We start from the raw sequence: 19,790 nt of genomic DNA, 5'->3' as shown, positions 1-19,790 counted from the left end.
TTGTAACATAAGTTGAGGAAATGTGGCTTACAAAGCACTCGTGCAACCCATCCTAGAATATTGCTCCAGTGTGTGGGACCTGTATCATACAGGTCTAACAGGGGATGCCTTTTTTTTGGGAGGGGGGGGGGGGAGGCTGCTGTGGAAGTGATAGTTAACTATTGGTAAAGTTTAAGTGCAGCTGTATAAGTGTTAGCATGCTTGTATTTTTGGAACTTACGTTGTCAGATAGTGGTAATAGTTGAGTTGCAAGGACAATAAAGCTAAGTATGTACTGTAGTGTTGTAAGCAATAGTTGGAATTTTAAACGTTTATGCAGGTGTGAGCTCTTTATCAATTTCGACGATAAAAAGAACACTGTGTTCCCATCGAGTTTGTTCATTTTTTACTTCTGTAGTGAATGTGTCTTAATTAGGTCTCAATGTGCACACCTAGTAGTAATCATATCACATAAAGGAGACACCAAACATTCAACTAATTTAGCAACATTTGCATATCATATACTTAAGTTTCTTATAAATTTCAGACATGTATCTTGAGTCAATTGTTTTTATTAAACAGTACCACTAAAAGTTGTATAATCAGAATTTTTCATTGAACACAAACTGCTAAATAATAATCTATCTTAAAATAATAAAAGATCACAATGAACAATTGTGGAAACTGCTGCAGACTAGTGAGACAGTGTGAAGACTGCTTACACCTTTTTCATGTTGGGTGCTGCGAATCTACCAGCTTGAATGGATATGTGGCTCGCCTTGTGCTTTTCTGTAGTTTGGATATTGCGTCACTATGTGGTGGCAGAGCAGCTGATATTAAAACTGAAAGCTTATCTGGTATGAGGGGCAGTCAAATGAAAACTGAGTACCCGCCACCATGGGACCATTCAGTATTAACCATCACACATTATGACATTTATCCCACTAGAAAATGAGACGATCAATCTGTTTCGTAAAATGCATTTGGCTGATGATGAATCCACAACTGCACCCACTCATGCACTTCATTGTCTGATTGAAACTGACATCCACACATGTGTGACAATCTCACAGTGGAAAGATCCAGGAAGTGCAGATGGAGTGCTTACCAACCAAATCACTGAAGAGTAGCCTTTGTCTATTTGCCAGTTTGGGGGCGCTTTGAGGAAGACCATTTGCAATAGTGGCCAGAACACCAGAGAATTGTACACACTGACAAAAAGGGTTTACGATGACACTAGAGAATGCTCATTACAATAATGTGAAAATCATTTCATTCTGAGCGATATGATGCACCGTGGGTGAAGTCTTCTATTGAATGCATAAATGCAGTGTTTTGTGAGTCACTTGATAGATTGGGATGATCACATATGGAGGTGACTAATGTGTCGCCCCTCAGATGGTTGCACCACACACACCGTCCAATCCCTGTGATTTCCAATATTTTCATTAGGTCTTCTTTTAGGATAAATTTTTCCTGAAGACAGATTTGTTAAATAACTATAGAGGCAGTTGTGATAATAGATGGCAGCTTAGACATTATGAAGGTTAAAAATCATTATGCACTTGGACTTTTCCATCAAAACATAAGAAGTTTATTAGAGAAAAAGAGTTTCTCATATCAGTACAAGGCACTCTAACATCTAAAGGTAGTTCCGCAGAAACAATATGCATAAAAGAGAATCTGGAAGTCACAGAAATTGAACAGGTGTGCCCAGATGGATACAAGTTAGTATCATGTTACTGTAGCCATAATAAGAGGAAAAATGGGTGTGATGGTGGGAGGGGCTAAGTACACAAAATGTGGAATAAGGTTGTAATATCTCTCACACGTTGTCCATGAGGTGAAAAAAATACTGTACATAGTAAATATCTAAAAGAACTGTCACCTGACCAACAACCTGTATCCAAAAGTAAATAACATGGTGTTTTTTTGCTTTTTTAAATTTGCATGCTGGCTTTGTAGTGTACCTAACTACAGTCTCTAGATTTCAGAAAATATATATATAGAAATTTTTCAGAAAATATACATATAGAATTTCCTGAAGATTTTTTATTTTTTCTCCTGCATTACACATTGCCTCCACAAATTCAGATTTTCTTCAGTGCTCATGAAGTTAAGTAACTCCATTAGCTATTATATTACTTGAGACAGTCATCTACATCTTACATCTATGTCTAAAACATAAAAAATTTGCTTTGTTTCATCTCCGATAACTTTTTCATGCAAAATACCACATTTAAATACAGGTAAAAAGCATCAGGAAGGTCATTTATTACATTTAACATTTTTATTTAATATCTGTTATCTATGCTAATCAATCTGGTACACAAGTTAAACATTGTTTTTGCCTAAAGTATATAATTTAACTAAGTTAACCAGAAAATATACAAGCAATTTTCCAGCATTGTTAATAATTTAGTTGACACTTTCATCAGCCACTATCTCTTTTGAGCTAGTCCACATGTCAAAGGAAAAAGCATGAATTCTTTTGATCATTAATGAACATTCCTCTGTTAACAAAGTTCACATCAACAGGTAACAATTAGTATTTGAAAGTCTCATCTAGTTGAGAGGTCCATTCATACTGTAAAACACACAAAAGATAATAAACAGTCTACATCTACATTTATACTCCGCAAGCCACCCAACGGTGTGTGGTGGAGGGCAATTTACGTGCCACTGTCATTACCTCCCTTTTTTGTTCCAGTCACGTATGGTTCGTGGGAAGAACGACTGTCTGAAAGCCTCCGTGCGCTCTCGAATCTCTCTAATTTTACATTCGTGATCTCCTCGGGAGGTATAAGTAGGGGGAAGCAATATATTCGATACCTCATCCAGAAACGCACCCTCTCGAAACCTAGCGAGCAAGCTACACCGCGATGCAGAGCGCCTCTCTTGCAGAGTCTGCCACTTGAGTTTGCTAAACATCTCCGTAATGCTATCACGGTTACCAGATAACCCTGTGACGAAACGCGCCGCTCTTCTTTGGATCTTCTCTATCTCCTCCGTCAACCCGATCTGGTACGGATCCCACACTGACGAGCAATACTCAAGTATAGGTCGAACGAGTGTTTTGTAAGCCACCTCCTTCGTTGATGGACTACATTTTCTAAGGACTCTCCCAATGAATCTCAACCTGGCACCCGCCTTACCAACAATTAATTTTATATGATCACTCCACTTCAAATCGTCACGCACGCCTACTCTGATATTTTACAGAAGTAACTGCTACCAGTGTTTGTTCCGCTATCATATAATCATACAATAAAGGATCCTTCTTTCTATGTATTCGCAATACATTACATTTGTCTGTGTTAAGGGTCAGTTGCCACTCCCTGCACCAAGTGTCTATCCGCTGCAGATCTTCCTGCAGTTCGCTACAATTTTCTAATGCTGCAACTTCTCTGTATACTACAGCATCATCCGCGAAAAGCCGCATGGAACTTCCGACACTATCTACTAGGTCATTTATGTATATTGTGAAAAGGAATGGTCCCATAACACTCCCCTGTGGCACGCCAGAGGTTACTTTAACGTCTGTAGACGTCTCTCCATTGATAACAACATACTGTGTTCTGTTTGCTAAAAACTCTTCAATCCAGCCACACAGCTGGTCTGATATTCTGTAGGCTCTTACTTTGTTTACAGGCGACAGTGCGGAACTGTACTGAACGCCTTCCAAGTCGTTTGCTGTCTCTGACGGAATTGCAATGTCATCGGCGAACCTCAAAGTTTTTATTTCTTCTCCATGGATTTTAATACCTACTCCGAATTTTTCTTTTGTTTCCTTTACTGCTTGCTCAATATACAGATTGAATAACATCGGGGAGAGGCTACAACCCTGTCTTACTCCCTTCTGAACCACTGCTTCCCTATCATGTCCCTCGACTCTTATAACTGCCATCTGGTTTCTGTACAAATTGTAAATAGCCTTTCGCTCCCTGTATTTTACCCCTGCCACCTTTAGAATTTGAAAGAGAGTATTCCAGTCAACATTGTCAAAAGCTTTCTCTAAGTCTACAAATGCTAGAAACGTAGGTTTGCCTTTCCTTAATCTTTCTTCTAAGATATGCCGTAAGGTCAGTATTGCATCACGTGTTCCAGTATTTCTACGGAATCCAAACTGATCTTCCCCGAGGTCGGCTTCTACTAGTTTTTCCATTCGTCTGTAAAGAATTCGTGTTAGTATTTTGCAGCTGTGGCTTATTAAACTGATAGTTCGGTAATTTTCACATCTGTCAACACCTGCTTTCTTTGGGATTGGAATTATTATATTCTTCTTGAAGTCTGAGGGTATTTCGCCTGTTTCATACATTTTGCTCACCAGATGGTACAGTTTTGTCAGGACTGGCTCTCCCAAGGCCATCAGTAGTTCCAATGGAATGTTGTCTATTCCGGGGGCCTTGTTTCGGCTCAGGTCTTTCAGTGCTCTGTCAAACTCTTCACGCAGTATCGTATCTCCCATTTCATCTTCATCTACATCCTCTTCCATTTCCATAATATTGTCCTCAAGTACATCGCCCTTGTATAGACCCTCTATATACTCCTTCCACCTTTCTGCTTTCCCTTCTTTGCTTAGAACTGGGTTTCCATCTGAGCTCTTGATGTTCATACAAGTGGTTCTCTTATCTCCAAAGGTCTCTTTAATTTTCCTGTAGGCAGTATCTATGTGACCCCTAGTGAGATAAGCCTCTACATCCTTACATTTGTCCTCTAGCCATCCCTGCTTAGCCATTTTGCACTTCCTGTCGATCTCATTTTTGAGACGTTTGTATTCCTTTTTGCCTGCTTCATTTACTGCATTTTTATATTTTCTCCTTTAACGACATGATACGTGAGCAAAAAACATGTCCTAAAATTCTACAACAGATCCTCCTCAGAGATATAGGTCTATAGTTTTGCACATCTGCTCGACGACCCTTCTTGAAGACTGGGACTACCTGTGCTCTTTTCCAATCATTTGGAACCTTCTGTTCCTCTAGAGACTTGCGGTACAAGGCTGTTAGAAGGGGGGCAAATTCTTTCGCGTACTCTGTGTAGAATCGAATTGGTATCTCGTCAGGTCCAGTGGACTTTCCTCTGTTGAGTGATTCCAGTTACTTTTCTATTCCTTGGACACTTATTTCGATGTCAGCCATTTATTCGTTTGTGCGAGGATTTAGAGAAGGAACTGCAGTGCGGTCTTCCTCTGTGAAACAGCTTTGGAAAAAGGTGTTTAGTATTTCCGGCTTTACGCATGTCATCCTCTGTTTCAATGCCATCATCATCCCGGAGTGTCTGGATATGCTGTTTCGAGCCACTTACTGATTTAACGTAAGACCAGAACTTCCTAGGATTTTCTGTCAAGTCGGTACATAGAATTTTACTTTCGAATTCACTGAACACTTCACGCATAGCCCTCCTTACGCTAACTTAGACATCGTTTAGCTTCTGTTTGTCTGAGAGGTTTTGGCTGCGTTTAAACTTGGAGTGAAGCTCTCTTTGCTTTCGCAGTAGTTTCCTAACTTTGTTGTTGAATCACGATGGGTTTTTTCCGTCCCTCACAGTTTTACTTGGCACGTAAAACGCATTTTACAATTGCCTTGAACTTTTTCCATAAACACTCAACATTGTCAGTGTCGGAACAGAAATTTTCGTTTTGATCTGTTAGGTAGTCTGAAATCTGCCTCCTATTACTCTTGCTAAACAGATAAACCTTCCTCCCTTTTTTTATATTCCTATTAACTTCCATATTCAGAGATGCTGCAACGGCCTTATGATCATTGATTTCCTGTTCTGCACTTACAGAGTCGAAAAGTTCAGGTCTGTTTATCAGTAGGTCCAAGATGTTATCTCCACGAGTCGGTTCTCTGTTTAATTGCTCGAGGTAATTTTCGGATAGTGCACTCAGTATAATGTTACTCGATGCTCTGTCCCTACCACCCGTCCTAAACATCTCAGTGTCCCAATCTATATCTGATAAATTGAAATCTCCACCTAAGACTCTCAGTTGTTCTGCCACTAATGCTGCTGAGTCGGGAGGTCGGTAAAAGGAGCCAATTATTAACCTAGCTCGGTTGTTGAGTGTAACCTCCACCCATAATAATTCACAGGAACTATCCACTTCTACTTTACTACAGGATAAACTACTAGTAACAGCAACGAACACACCACCACCGGTTGCATGTAATCTATCCTTTCTAAACACCGTCTGTGCCTTTGTAAAAATTTTGGCAGAATTTATCTCTGGCTTCAGCCAGCTTTCTGTACCTATAACGATTTCAGTTCGGTGCTTTCTATCAGCGCTTGAAGTTCTGGTACTTTACCAATGCAGCTTCGACAGTTTACAATTACAATACCGATTGCTGCTTGGTCCCTGCATGTCCTGACTTTGCCCCGCACTCTTTGAGGCTGTAGCCCTTTCTGTACTTGCCCGAGGCCATCTAACCTAAAAAATCGCCCAGTCCACGCCACACAACCCCTGCTACCCGTGTAGCCGCTTGCTGCGTGTAGTTGACTCCTGACCTATCCAGCGGAACCCGAAACTCCATCACCCTATGGCGCAAGTCGAGGAATCTGCAGCCCACACGGTCGCAGAACCGTCTCAGCCTCTGATTCAGACCCTCCACTCGGCTCTGTACCAAAGGTCCGCAGTCAGTCCTGTCGACGATGCTGCAGATGGTGAGCTCTGCTTTCAACCTTCTAGCGAGACTGGCAGTCTTCACCAAATCAGATAGCCACCGGAAGCCAGAGAGGATTTCCTCCGATCCATAGCGACACACATCATTGTTGCCAACATGAGTGACCGCCTGCAGATGGGTGCACCCTGCAGCACAAAGGTACTAATGCTGAATAATAAGCAACCCAGTAGTAAAAGTAAACAATGTGTTGTGAAATACTATTGTTCACACACACATATTCTGCACCTAAGTTCCTTCTTCCACTTTATAGCAGCATCTGTCTTCATATATTCTAGAAAGGTATGTAAAATTTTTTACTAGTCATTCCATTCCCTAGAAAACTTTCACCTTCACTTTAGCAACAACTAACACTGATTACATAACTCTCTTTTTTTTTTTATAGAAAACTCCACTAATGCTACCTTTTTTTCCCTTAACTTTGTTTTTCCAGTAATATCCTTAATATATACTCCAGCTACTGGGAAAATTTGGCTCTTCTGAGTAATGTTTTCTCTTAGCACATCCTGAATTATACTAACAAACTTCTTGAATCCAAAATCAACACAGTTTTCATCCTGTTAACTTCTCCCAATAACAAATGGGTGATTGGTCTCGCCTGTCCATAAATTTCCCCCATAGTTTAACTCCTCTCTCTCACACACTCCCTATTGCAAAAAGCTTGTTTCAAACTATTAGTGGATGAAGTTGTGTTATTACGTTAATTTTTGGCCCTGGTACACCTTTTAGCAAATTCCATATGTTGTGCAAGCCTACAATCTTCCCAGACATTAGGTCTTTTAGCACAAAGGTATGTGTGTGCTTCACCAACATGACTTCATAAGGCCCTTCATACAAATGAAAAAAAGTCATTATTTTTTTGCCAATTTATTTACGTGATATAAACTTCATCTCTTACTTTGAAATTTGGTACTTCTGACACCTGATTTTCCTCTTGTTTGAAACCCTGTGCTCCTCGTTTTAAATTGTTGCTAAAAATCTCAATGATAGCACTTGTGTCTGCTTCCTCCTTACTTGGTCAATTAAATTCCCTCAGAATCTGTTCCCTTTTGCTTCATCCCCAATAACTTCTTTAGGTGCTTCTCTAGTACTGTCTTGAGGTACGTCACTTCAAATTCCTTCAAATACCATGACTACAATGTATAGATTTGGAAGAACCTTCCCAGCTCTCGCATTAACCATACAGATGGATTGCCTGGTGGGTGGAATTTTGAAATCAAAACTTTCTTTACTCCCTATTCCTGTAATAACTCCTTAAATATTGAGGTGTAAATTGTGGGCCATCGCCAAACAATAGTTTCACTTGTGTCCCTGCTTTGGTAAAATATTCATTTATCACGATTCACGTTGTTGTTTTTCCTGTAGCTCTAACTATCAGCTATAGTAATGTAAGTTTCGAACAGACCTCCAATACAACCAGAATGTTCTGTACGCTTTGTCCTTGTGATAACAGTTCATACAAATCATTGCTACTGAACACCACAACTCTTTTGGCAAAATTGAATAATGTGTGTACTCAATTTTGTAAGACTTCCACTTTGCTTTGCATCATAGCTCACATGTTGAGATAACATTTCGAACATTCTTGCACATCCCTTTAAAATAACATTTTTTCAAATGATTAGAACATTTATGTGCACCACGATGGCCAAACCCATTGTGAACATGTCTGATTAAAGAAACCATACATTTGCCTAGAGTACATAACTTCCATAGATGCATCCCAAACCCTTGACTACTGAACAATACTCTTTCGTGCAGTTTGAATTCTGCCCTCCAAATTGGGTTTTCCTATCACCCTTCTCAAACTTCCTCAAGCCTGAGAACTTTCCTCTGTTCCTTTTTGAGTTTTCATGTAAATTCTTTTATTTCATTACTGCACTCTATGCCTAAAAAAAAAATCTTAGCTCACCATGTACCCCTCACAATCTGGTATTTCCCCGCATCCTGACTAGAACAGGAGATAGTGCATTCACAAAATGATTCTCATCCCCCCTCCAATGATAAATTTCAGGATGAAGCTTGTGCAAAAATTAATACTCATCAAATGAGACAGCTATTCAGCAATCTGCTTTGCATAAAAAATGTAATGGCTCAGTGATCAATATGAATGACCACGTTATACCCAGCTAATATGTAATGACACTTCTTACAGATCCATACTAATACTAATGCTTATACTCTGTGATCATGTACTAAGACCGTGGCTGTAAAACAAGGGTAAGGGACGAGCTGATTTATATGAGGAATTGCATAGTAAAGTTTAAATAAAATCTTACAAATAAATTATCAAGTACATGCAATGTGATTTTTTATTTTCATAAGTCATTGTTTCCAAATATGCTCTAAGGAAAAAAAACCACACACATCACAAAGAAGTTATGCAAATGGATCAGAAATTGATATTCACAGGTATTTACAGACAGTGCAAAATTGTAAAGTTTGGTGGCTCACATTAGAATGTATGATGCTGTAGTGCAGTGTCACTGTGCAGCTGGCATGGATAGTAAACAGAGGAGATGTTTATACCAAGGCATAAAGTCCTTGTGAATTTCGTTCTGTGTATTCAGTTGGGCAGTAACTATGCCTCACAGATGTGTTTGTACAATATAAGCAGATGTCAGCATTTGAAAGAGGGCATGAAGTTGGGCTAAAAGAAGTGGGTTGGAGTAATGAATGAATCACTATACATTTGAACAGGAGCAATGCCACTATTTGACAATGTTAGTAGGAATGGGTGAACCGCAGCTGAACATGGTGCAAGAAGGAAGCAATCGATCTAGAGTCAACATGATGTGAGGACTGAGCAATTTTCAGAAAGGCACTCAGAGCCCTAAATTCATCATCAGTGATGACGATATATTAGATATAGCGTATGGTAATCACGTAACGTGTCTGCCCACAAAGAACCTAATTCGATGTACAAGGTACTGACATGGTCAAATAAATGGATGTTGCAGATGTAATGTAACAGGTGTTTGTGGATTCTAGGTAGGTAGCAGGAATGACACTTGCACTGGTTGCAGGTAAAATATTAACAGTATTTATTTATAGAATTGTGGAGTAGATGTACAAGGCATCTGCACTATCAAACTGAACTCTCATGCAAAACCCCAAAGACATCAAGAAACTCAAAGAATGTCTGACAAAGATAATTACACACTGATTTTAACACAATAAGCCATTGCTTGGAGGGCAAAGTCTACACAGAGTTTCTTCCTCTCCAGTGCAGAGCACCAGTAGGAAAATCCGGCCGTGGCATTAAAGCTTCCGTTTTCTGTTCACTCAGTTGCCAGTGTGTGACCCTGCTGTGGTAGGCTTCAAAGCAGAGAACTGGATCATTTCTTCGATGTTCTCTTCTGGCCAGTTATTCTTGTGGCTGGCTACTTTTGCAGAACAGCAGCTTGGTCATTTCTTGCAGGTAAGAGGGTATTTGGTGCCCTACTAGTCCAACTGATGCCAATGGCCTTGCTGCAGTGGTAACACCAGTTCCTGCCCGTTGGGCCTTCCGAGGGCTGTTCAGACAGTTTTAGTTCAGTAGTACAACTTAACAGAAGTTGTGACGAGCCCTATGGTCCTACTCATAATGTGAATGCTGGTTGTGGTCTATGTCAATCAATCTCTGAAGCCGTAGAACTTTGACCTCCTCTGGTGTAAGTGGCTGATGTTGGGTTGTAGTGTTTCTTCTATCCCTTGAAACTATTGGACAGCCAGTACTGTATTTTCCATATTGCTCTTTCACATATTCTGCAGCAACCAGGTGGGTTTTAATCAATGTAAGAAGACTGTGGAAGGCTTCCCATGTAGCACAATGTAAAAGGTATGCTCTCCTCACTTGAGGGTTGAATCTGGTCCTATCTAAGAAGGTTGTAGCACTGTGGACTGTGTAATCCTGGAGCATAATGTTCACCATGTTGTTGCAGAGGCTGATTACATATACGAGGGACGGTCAAAAAGTTTCTAGCCCGAGATGGTTACCTTAATGTCTCGCACAAACACCACCACCTACTTTTATGGTGACTCTTTGGGTATGCAAGTCAAATTTCGTGGCTCCATCTTCATTAGTTTTGCCGCTAGGATGTGTTGTATACCATAGTGTAAGCAAAATGGCTAATATCAAGAGAATCGAGAACTGTGCTGTGATTGAATATCTTCATTTGAAGGGTATGACGCCCGAGAAAACTGCAGAGGACATGTGGAATACACATTAAGGACAGTGCTCCGTCTTGTCCAATAGTGAAAAGCTGGGTGTCAGACTTCAAACATGGAAGAACAAGTGTGGAAGATGCCCCAAGGAAAGGAAGGCCCGCCACCATGTCATCGGTGAAACAATGACTGCAATTCACAATACAGGATCGTCGAACAACATTGCAGTACATTGAAACCAAATTTGGAATCTCCCATGGGTGTGCTCATGACATTGTTGTGGATATTTTTGGAATGTGGAAAGTTTCATCTCAGTAGGTCCCAAAAGACTTAAATGCAGATCAGAGACAGGAGTGTGTGCAGTGTTGTGAAGAAGTCATCCACTAATTTGAAGCGCAGGAAGACAGGTTTCTTGCAGGTATGTGACAATGGGCAAAAAGTGGGTTCACCACTTTGATCCTGAGACAAAAGAAGACACAACACTGGAAACTCTGCATGACTGTGGGTTCAAATTGTTACATCATCTGCCGTATTCTTTGGATTTGGCCCCATCAGTCTTTTTTCTTTTCCCAAACCTAACAGAAGACCTCAAAGGATGATGATTTGACAATGATGATTCAATGATTGATGCTGTGAATGCTTGGTTGGACTCAAAATCGAAGACCTTTTATTTGAATGGTTTGCAGAAGATATATGAGTGTGTCCGCAAGTGTATTAGTGTACACGAGTACATAGAGGATCCAGACAAAGTGTGTCTCACAACGTCCCGTCTAGTGTCCTGTCCTATCCTATTCTGTTCTGTCCCATCCTATACATTCCCTTCATTTCCTTTTCCTCCTTGTGATTGTGTGGCAGCAGACACAGTCCCATAATGTGGACAGCGGAAGATCCTTGGAAACCAGGACAACGTTGATGCACATAGGCCTTACTGCGAAGGGATGGATAGCGTTCTGTAGTCATGGTGAAGACAAGCTATCTAAATGGTGAAGACAAGCTATCTAAGGGGTAAGGCCCTGAAATAAAACCTTGGCAGGTGTCCAGGCCATGAGGTGGCAGCCCCACCAGGACACTCGGGGGCTGTGGGCTGATAACCCGCACCACCAAAAAACACATATCACAGAAACTAGAAGGAGAAACAGCCGGATGGATCTTAAGGATATGACCTTTGGCCTGAAAAGGAAAACCCGTATCGTTGAGAGAGGCAGGAAGGCTAAGACAAGTTGAAAAAGAGATGGAGAACTATCAACTAGATATATTCGGACTATGTGAAGTAAGGTGGCCAGAATCTGGGGAATTCCAAACACAAAATGGTGGAGTGTTGCTGTATGCGGGTCAGACCGGTGAGGACGCAATGCACAAGAATGGTGTAGGGCTCTTACTATCTAAAAGCAGCAAGAATTGCTTACTGGAGTGGAAACCAGTCTCAGAACGGATAATAACCGCACGCTTTAAAACAAATGTGCGATATGTCACTGTAATTCAATGCTATGCACCTACTGAAATAGCTAAAGGAGAATTAAAAGATGCATTTTATACAGAGCTTAACGAAGTTCTTAGACAGATAAATTCTAGGGACATAAAAATTTTAATGGGTGACTTGAACGCAAAAGTTGGTTCAGAAAATGAAGGGCTTGAACATATCATGGGCGTGCATGGCATGGGGGTCAGGAATGTAAATGGTGAACTGTTGATAGATACATGCGCTCAACATGACCTAGTCATTGGAGGCACATTGTTTCCACATCGTAACTGCCATAAGATAACATGGGTTTCTCCAGACCACGTTACCGAAAATCAAATAGACCACATAGTCATAAGTCGCAAGTTCCGACACTCTCTGTTAGATGTCAGAAATAGAAGAGGGGCAGACGTTGGAAGTGACCACCACCTAGTTTTGGTGGAATTCAGACTGAAGATAGTGGCAAATAGAACCATGCTCAATCATAGGTGCAAGAAAATAGAGGTGGCAAGATTAAAAGACCAACAGATCAAAGAAACATTTGCCCTTGAACTACAAAACAGATTCCAGGTCCTCTCTGAAGAAAACTTTATGGAAGAGGGAATTGAAACGTGCTGGCAAAAAATCAAGAACTGTTATTTAGATGTGGGAGAAAAAATCCTAGGATTTAAGGCACATCAAAGGAAGGAATGGATCTCCGATGCCACGTGGAATGAAATCAGCCACAGGAAAGAACTAAAACTTAAGTTAAATTTTTGTAAGACAAGAGTGCAGAAGAGCGAAGCGCATAAAGAATACATGGAGGCAAACAAAAAAGTGAAAACATTGCTACGTTGAGATAAAAGGAAATGGATAGATGAGCAAGCAAAATTAGCAGAAGAGGCAGCAAGACAAGGAAATATGAAAGACCTCTACAACATTACCAAACGGTTGTCAATGAAGAACTTCAGACATGAAGGACCAGTTAAGAACAAGAATGGTGTGATGCTTACAACTCAACAGGCACAGCTACAGAGATGGGAGGAGCACTTCAGGGAACTGTTAAATTGTGAAGACAACCAAGAGAAACAAGTACGAGATGTTCCAGAGGAAGTCGAAGAAGACCAAAATATAAATTTGCAGTGCCCCACAATGGACGAAATTAGGATTGCCTTGAAAACACTAAAAAATACAAAGGCTCCAGGCCTAGACAACATAGAACCGGAGCTCTTAAAAGCCGATACTGAAGGTACTGTTAAAATGCTCCATCCTTTGCTGAAGCATATTTGGCTTGAAGAGAAATCTTCAAAGGAGTGGAAAAATGGCTTGGTGGTAAAGCTCCCAAAAAAGGGAAATTTGTCAGACTGTAACAACTGGTGTGGTATTACATTGTTGTCAGTGCCCAGTAAGGTCCTCACCAGAATTATTTTAAACAGAATTAAAGAATCCCTTGAAAAGCGACTGCGTAAAGAACAGGCCGGTTTTAGGGCACAACGCAGCTGTGTTGATCTTATTAACACTCTTAGGATCATCTTAGAGCAAAGCAAAGAATTCCAAGCAACCATGTACCTGGCATTCATTGATTTTCAAAAGGCCTTCGATTCCGTGAAACATAAAGTGCTCTGGCAGGTGTTGCGGAAGTATGGCATACCACAGAAGATCTTAAATATCATAAAAGATCTATATGATGGCTACGAATGCTGCATACTTCACAAGGGAAATATGACAGAGCCCATAAAAGTAACAACTGGAGTCCGGCAGGGTTGCATTTTGTCACCAACACTTTTTCTACCCATTCTAGACTCTGTTATGAGAAGAGTCACAGCAGGCAGGAGACGAGGAATCCAGTGGGGGATCCATGAATGTCTGGAGGATTTGGATTTTGCAGACGACATAGTTTTATTAGCTCCAAGACTGACTGATATGCAAACTAAATTAAGCTTGCTGAAAGAAGAAGCAGAGACTGCTGGCCTCAAGATAAATACAGGCAAAACAAAGGAATGAGAGTAAATTCAAGTAACATGGAGATGCCCCTGTTAACAGGTGAGCAGCGAGTGGAGACTGTCAACTCTTTCCTGTATCTGGGTAGTATAGTGGCGGAAGATGGCGAAGCTGGAGATGATGTGAAAACCGCATTAAAAAGGCAAATGCTGCCTTCATACAATTGTATCCAATATGGCAATATGGAAAAATAGAAATATCACATACAAAACAAAAATCCGTATTTTTAATACAAATATGAAGGCCGTCCTTCTGTACGCCAGTGAAAGCTGGAAAATGGATAAAAAGATAACAACCCAGTTACAAAGCTTCATAAATAGATGTCTTCGACGCATCATGAATATCTGGTGGCCAGAAAAAATATGTAATGAGGAGCTCTGGCGAATAACAAACCAGATACCTATAAAAGACCAGATACGAGAGAGAAAGTGGGGCTGGTTGGGGCACACCTTGAGAAAACCAGATGGAGCCATCGAGAAAAAAGCATTGGAATGGAATCCCCAGGGAACAAGGAAGAGAGGAAGACCAAGGGGCACATGGAAGAGGACAGTGGAAGGGGAAGCAAAAAGAGTTGGCAAGACCTGGGCAGAATTGAGGCCAATGGCCAAAGACAGAGACCGATGGCGAGTTCTCCTGGATGCCCTATGCCCCCATAGGGGCCAAAGGAATTAAGTCAAGAAGTCAAGTCAAACCTAAAAGAAGACCTCAAAGGATGATGATTTGACAATGATGATTCAATGATTGATGCTGTGAATGCTTGGTTGGACTCAAAATCGAAGACCTTTTATTTGAATGGTTTGCAGAAGATATATGAGTGTGTCCGCAAGTGTATTAGTGTACACGAGTATTATATTGAAAAATAAATTGGTATTAAGGAATTTCTATCATTCTTTATTTGTTAGGCTAGAAACTTTTTTGACCTCCTTGTAAGTGGATTGTGCTGTTTAATTTGCTTGATTAAAACAACTAAATAAGTAGTAGTCAGTAACTGTGCAGGAGAGAGAAATCCTGCCGGAAGGTTGAGGCCTCCACTATATAAGATTTCTGCTAACAGTGCTTGTAAGCCGTCCTTGAAAGGTGTTCTAATACCTAGGAGCACCCATGGCAAGGCTTTTGTGTACTGCTCCTTGTGGTGCATAATTGCTGCCTTGAGGGTAAGGTCCATCACTACAATTGCTCTGTGGGTGGTAAGCTTCGTTCTAAAGCCATTTGTTAAAACTGAACAAAGCTCCAGGCCCCGATGGAATCCCTGTCAGATTCTGTACTGAATTTGTGGATGAGTTAGCTCCTCTTCTAACTATAATCTATTGTAGAAACCTCAAACAAAAAACCATGCTCAGTTCTTGGAAAAATGCACGGGTCACACCCATCTTCAAGAAGGGTAGTAGAAGTGATCCAAAAAACTGCTATCCAATATCCCTGACATTGATTTGTTGTTGTATCTTAGAACATATTCTGAGCTCGAACGTACTGAGGTATCTTGAGTAGAATGACCTCAATGCCAACCAGCATGGATTTTGAAAACATCGATCATGTGAAACCTAGCTCACGATTTTCTCACATGAAATACTGAAAGGCTTTGGATAAAGGCAATAAGTAGATACAGTGTTTCTTGATTTCTGAAAAGCATTTGGACCTAGTAACACACCTACACATATTGTGAAAAGTGTGATCATATGGGGTATAAAGCGAAATTTGTGACTGGATTGAGGACTTTTTGTTAGGGAGGACACAGCATGTTATCTTGGGTGGCGAGTCATTGTCAGATGTGGAGGTAACTTTAGGTGTGCCCAGGAAAGCGTGTTGGGACCCTTGCTGTTCATGTTGTATATTAATTACCTTGTAGACAATATTAATCGTTAAATCAGTGTTTTTTTTTATCTAAAATGAAGAACTATTCTGAAAGAAGCTGCACAAATATTCAGTCAGATCTTGATAAGATTTCAGTGTGGTGCAGAGTCTAGCAACTTGCTCTACATGTTCAGAAATATAAAATATTGCCCTTAACAAAATTTTAAAAAAAAATAGTGTCCTATGACTACAATATCATAAATCACTGTTGGACTCGACCAACTCATACAAATACCTTGGTGTAAGATTTTGTAGGGACAGAAAATGGAATGATCACATAGTTGCAGACTTCAGTTTATTGGTATGACATTGGGGAAGTGCAATCAGTCTATAAAGGAGATTCCTTACTACTCACTCATGTGACCAGTTCTAGAATGTTGCTCAGGTGTGTGGGACATGCACCAGATAGGACTAACAGAGGGTATTGAACATATACAAAGAAGGACAGCATGAATGGTTGCAGGTTTGCTTAATCCACGGGAGAGCCTCACAGAGATACTGAACTGGCATACTCTTGAAGATAGTCATAAACTATGCAGAGAAAGTCTATTAACAAAATTTCAAGAACTGGCTTTAAATGATTACTGTAGGAATATACTAATACCCCCTACGTATTGCTCACATGGGGATCACTAGGATAAGATTAGAGTAATTACTGCACACACAGAGGTATTCAAACAATCATGCCCCCTGTGTGCCATACATGAATAACTGTTACAATGGGATGTACATTTTGCAGTGCACCTCATGGTGATTTGCAGAGCAGAGAAGTAGATGTACCTGTAGAAGCACTGGACACTGCAAAGGCTGCATAATTCTGAAAACAGGAGAGACTGGAACTGGCAGTCTTGGTCTGTTGTAATAGGCACAGGGCAGCCAAAATGCGATACCCTGGTTTACAGTAAAACTTTTGCCATTGTTTCTGCTGGAATATCAACTAGTGGCACCGCTTCTACTCAGCATGTTATACAATATGTGGTTATGTATCTTAGAGCGGTAATAACACACTTTAGAGGGAAGCTTCCTCACTAGAACTTGCCAGCGCGGTGGTTGAAGACGGCGTCCAGTGTGAGAAGTGGGCGCATTGGAAACCGTGCTGCCAGAGTCTCGTGTGTCGAACAGCTGCGTAAGCGGTGGAACGTCACTCAAAGCATCTGCAGTGTGGGGGGGCAGAGCGGCAGTGACGGCAGGCAGATTGGAAGCGTCGGAAAGCGGGTCAGGGAGGGACCACGCCAGTTTTAAGTCGTTAACAGAAATCGTTTGAGATCGTCCGTTTAGACGAATTATGAGCATTTCACTCCATGGTGCGGACCTGGATACAGGTGGTTGCAAGGTCGCTCACATGGAGTCCTTGCGCAGCATCGTAAATTCACGTGCAAGGTCCTTGTGGACAAACACCAGTGGCATGGAATGAGGGTGAGGCGGGGGGGTGCGCAGTCAAGCGATGTGCACATGTACCCATTCCACAAGGACCAGAAGATTGATGGCGGCAGCCGGTGGTGCGTCCTCCACAAACTTTGCTGGAAGGAGGAGGCATTCTCTGTATATAATCTCTGCCAGCGATGCATTCAGACCTTCCTTATGGATGGAGCAGATGCTGAGTAAGACCCAAGGAAGGGCCTCGGACCATAACCCACCATGGCACATGAGCACGGCTTTGAGAGTTCGGTGCCACCGTTCGACCACGCCGTTCACATGCAGGTGATAGGCTGTGGTGTGGAATCTGGCTACACTGCACAGCTCGCACAGTTGAACAAAAAGCGGGGATTTGAACTGTCGTCCCTGATGAGTAGTGAGGGGAAAAAGGGCAGCCAAAGCTCATGACCCATGTGGATATGAAAGAGCGAGCAATGGTCTCTGCTGTTATGTCGACGAGAGGGACCGCCTCGACCCAATGAGTTATGTGGTCAATCATAGATAATATGTATTTGTACCCCTCGGAAGGGGGAGTGGCCCAACCACGTCAATGTGGACATGCTGAAGGCAACCCCTTGGGATACTGAACTTGCCTAGTGGAGGCTGCGTGTGGCTGCCGACTTTACTACTTTGGCATGGGACACACGCGCGAGTCCAAGTGTGGCAGTTGTGCAGCATGCCAGGCCACATGGAGCATTCAGTGACTAGCCTCATCGTGGCTTGCATTCCGGGGTGGGCCAAGTTGTGTAAAGCACTGAAGATCCGGCGCCAGAGAGCGGGCGATACCAAGGGGCAACGAGTGACCGTAGAAACATCACAAAGGACAGGAGTCGTCGACCTGTGCAGACTAGAGGTTGGATGTCTGAAACCAATCGCTGTTTATCATTGTATTCGGTCTGGAGTCAGGCAAGGTCATCTGAGTTCAAGGGTGCAGTAAGCACCAAGATAAAAGTTAGATAGTCAGCTACAACATTCCCCGTGCCACAGATGTAGCAAGTGTCCGAGGAACGTTGACAAATATAGTCCATATGGTGGAAACATCTCAGTGGAAGGTCCTCAGCCAGGTAGTGTATTGCATCCATAAGAAGCTTGTGATCCGAGTAGATCGTGGAAGTTGCCCCTCGAGGTCACTCTAGAAGTGTTTCATTGCCTCATAAAACGCAAGAAGTTCACGGTTGAAAACCAACCACTTACACTGGCTCTTAGTTAGTTTCTTCAAAAACGAGGGGAGTGGCTGGGTGGAGTTAACGGTGTGCTGTTGTAAAACAATGCCCACAGCTGAGTCACTATCATCAGTTGTAATAGAAACAAGGGCCTCAGGATCGGGATGGGCGAGTGTGACAGCTTTGGTGAGGACAGTTTTGAGATTATCAAATGCATGGGTTTGGTCCAGTCCAACTTCCGTTTCCCCATGGTATTGCTGGAGAGGGCGTCGGTGAGGGCCGATTGGACAGAGGCAACCTGAGGGATATGGCGTCGGTAAAAGTTTACCCTATCGAGAAAACTAAGGAGTTGAGCATAATCTTCATGAAGAGGCAGGGCGAGAATGGTTTTGGCACAAGAATCCATTGAATTGGAGGCCATTGGCCAAGACAGTATGGCCTAAGAATGTATCTGATGTAGAATAGAGTTGAGATTTATTGTGGTTGATCACCACAGCATTGGCCATGAGGACCGAACGGACAGCACTGAGGTGAACCTGGTGCTCCTCGGCGGAGAAGGAAAAAATCAGAATGTCATCCAAATAAGCAAAAGCAAAAGGCAGAGGTAGCAAAATGGAATCAATGAACCGCTGCCACGTCTGCGCAGCATTTTTCAAGCCTTAGGCATGTAACAGTATTCAAATAGGCCGTCTTGGGAATATCCGGCGTGTGCATAGGGATTTGGTGATATGCCTTCAAAAAATCTAAGACAGAAGAACTTGGAGCCATGTAGTAATTGCGTGAAATCCTGGATGTGAGGAATGGGATAGTTAATGATAACTGTCCAAGCATTAAGGGATCTGTAGTCCCTGCAAATGCATAAGGAGCCATCCATCTTATGGACAAGGTAGATAGGTGGAAACCAGTTGCTGTTGGATGGTTGGAGCATGCCTGAAGCCAATAAATTCTGAACGATTTCTTTTGCACATAGAAGTTTGGAAGCATTAAGATGCCTAGCTTTCTAACGTACAGGTGGGCCATCCATGGTGTGGATTCTATGACAAGTGCCATTGCTGTTGGCCAATAACCGCAAAGGGAGGCAGGCAGGGGTGAGTGAGAAGGAGGGGGGGGGGGGGC

Source organism: Schistocerca cancellata, chromosome 6 (assembly GCF_023864275.1).
Source record: "Schistocerca cancellata isolate TAMUIC-IGC-003103 chromosome 6, iqSchCanc2.1, whole genome shotgun sequence".
Lineage (NCBI taxonomy): Eukaryota > Metazoa > Arthropoda > Insecta > Orthoptera > Acrididae > Schistocerca > Schistocerca cancellata.
The sequence above is the reverse complement of the archived record's forward strand: the minus strand, read 5'-3'. Positions refer to the sequence as shown.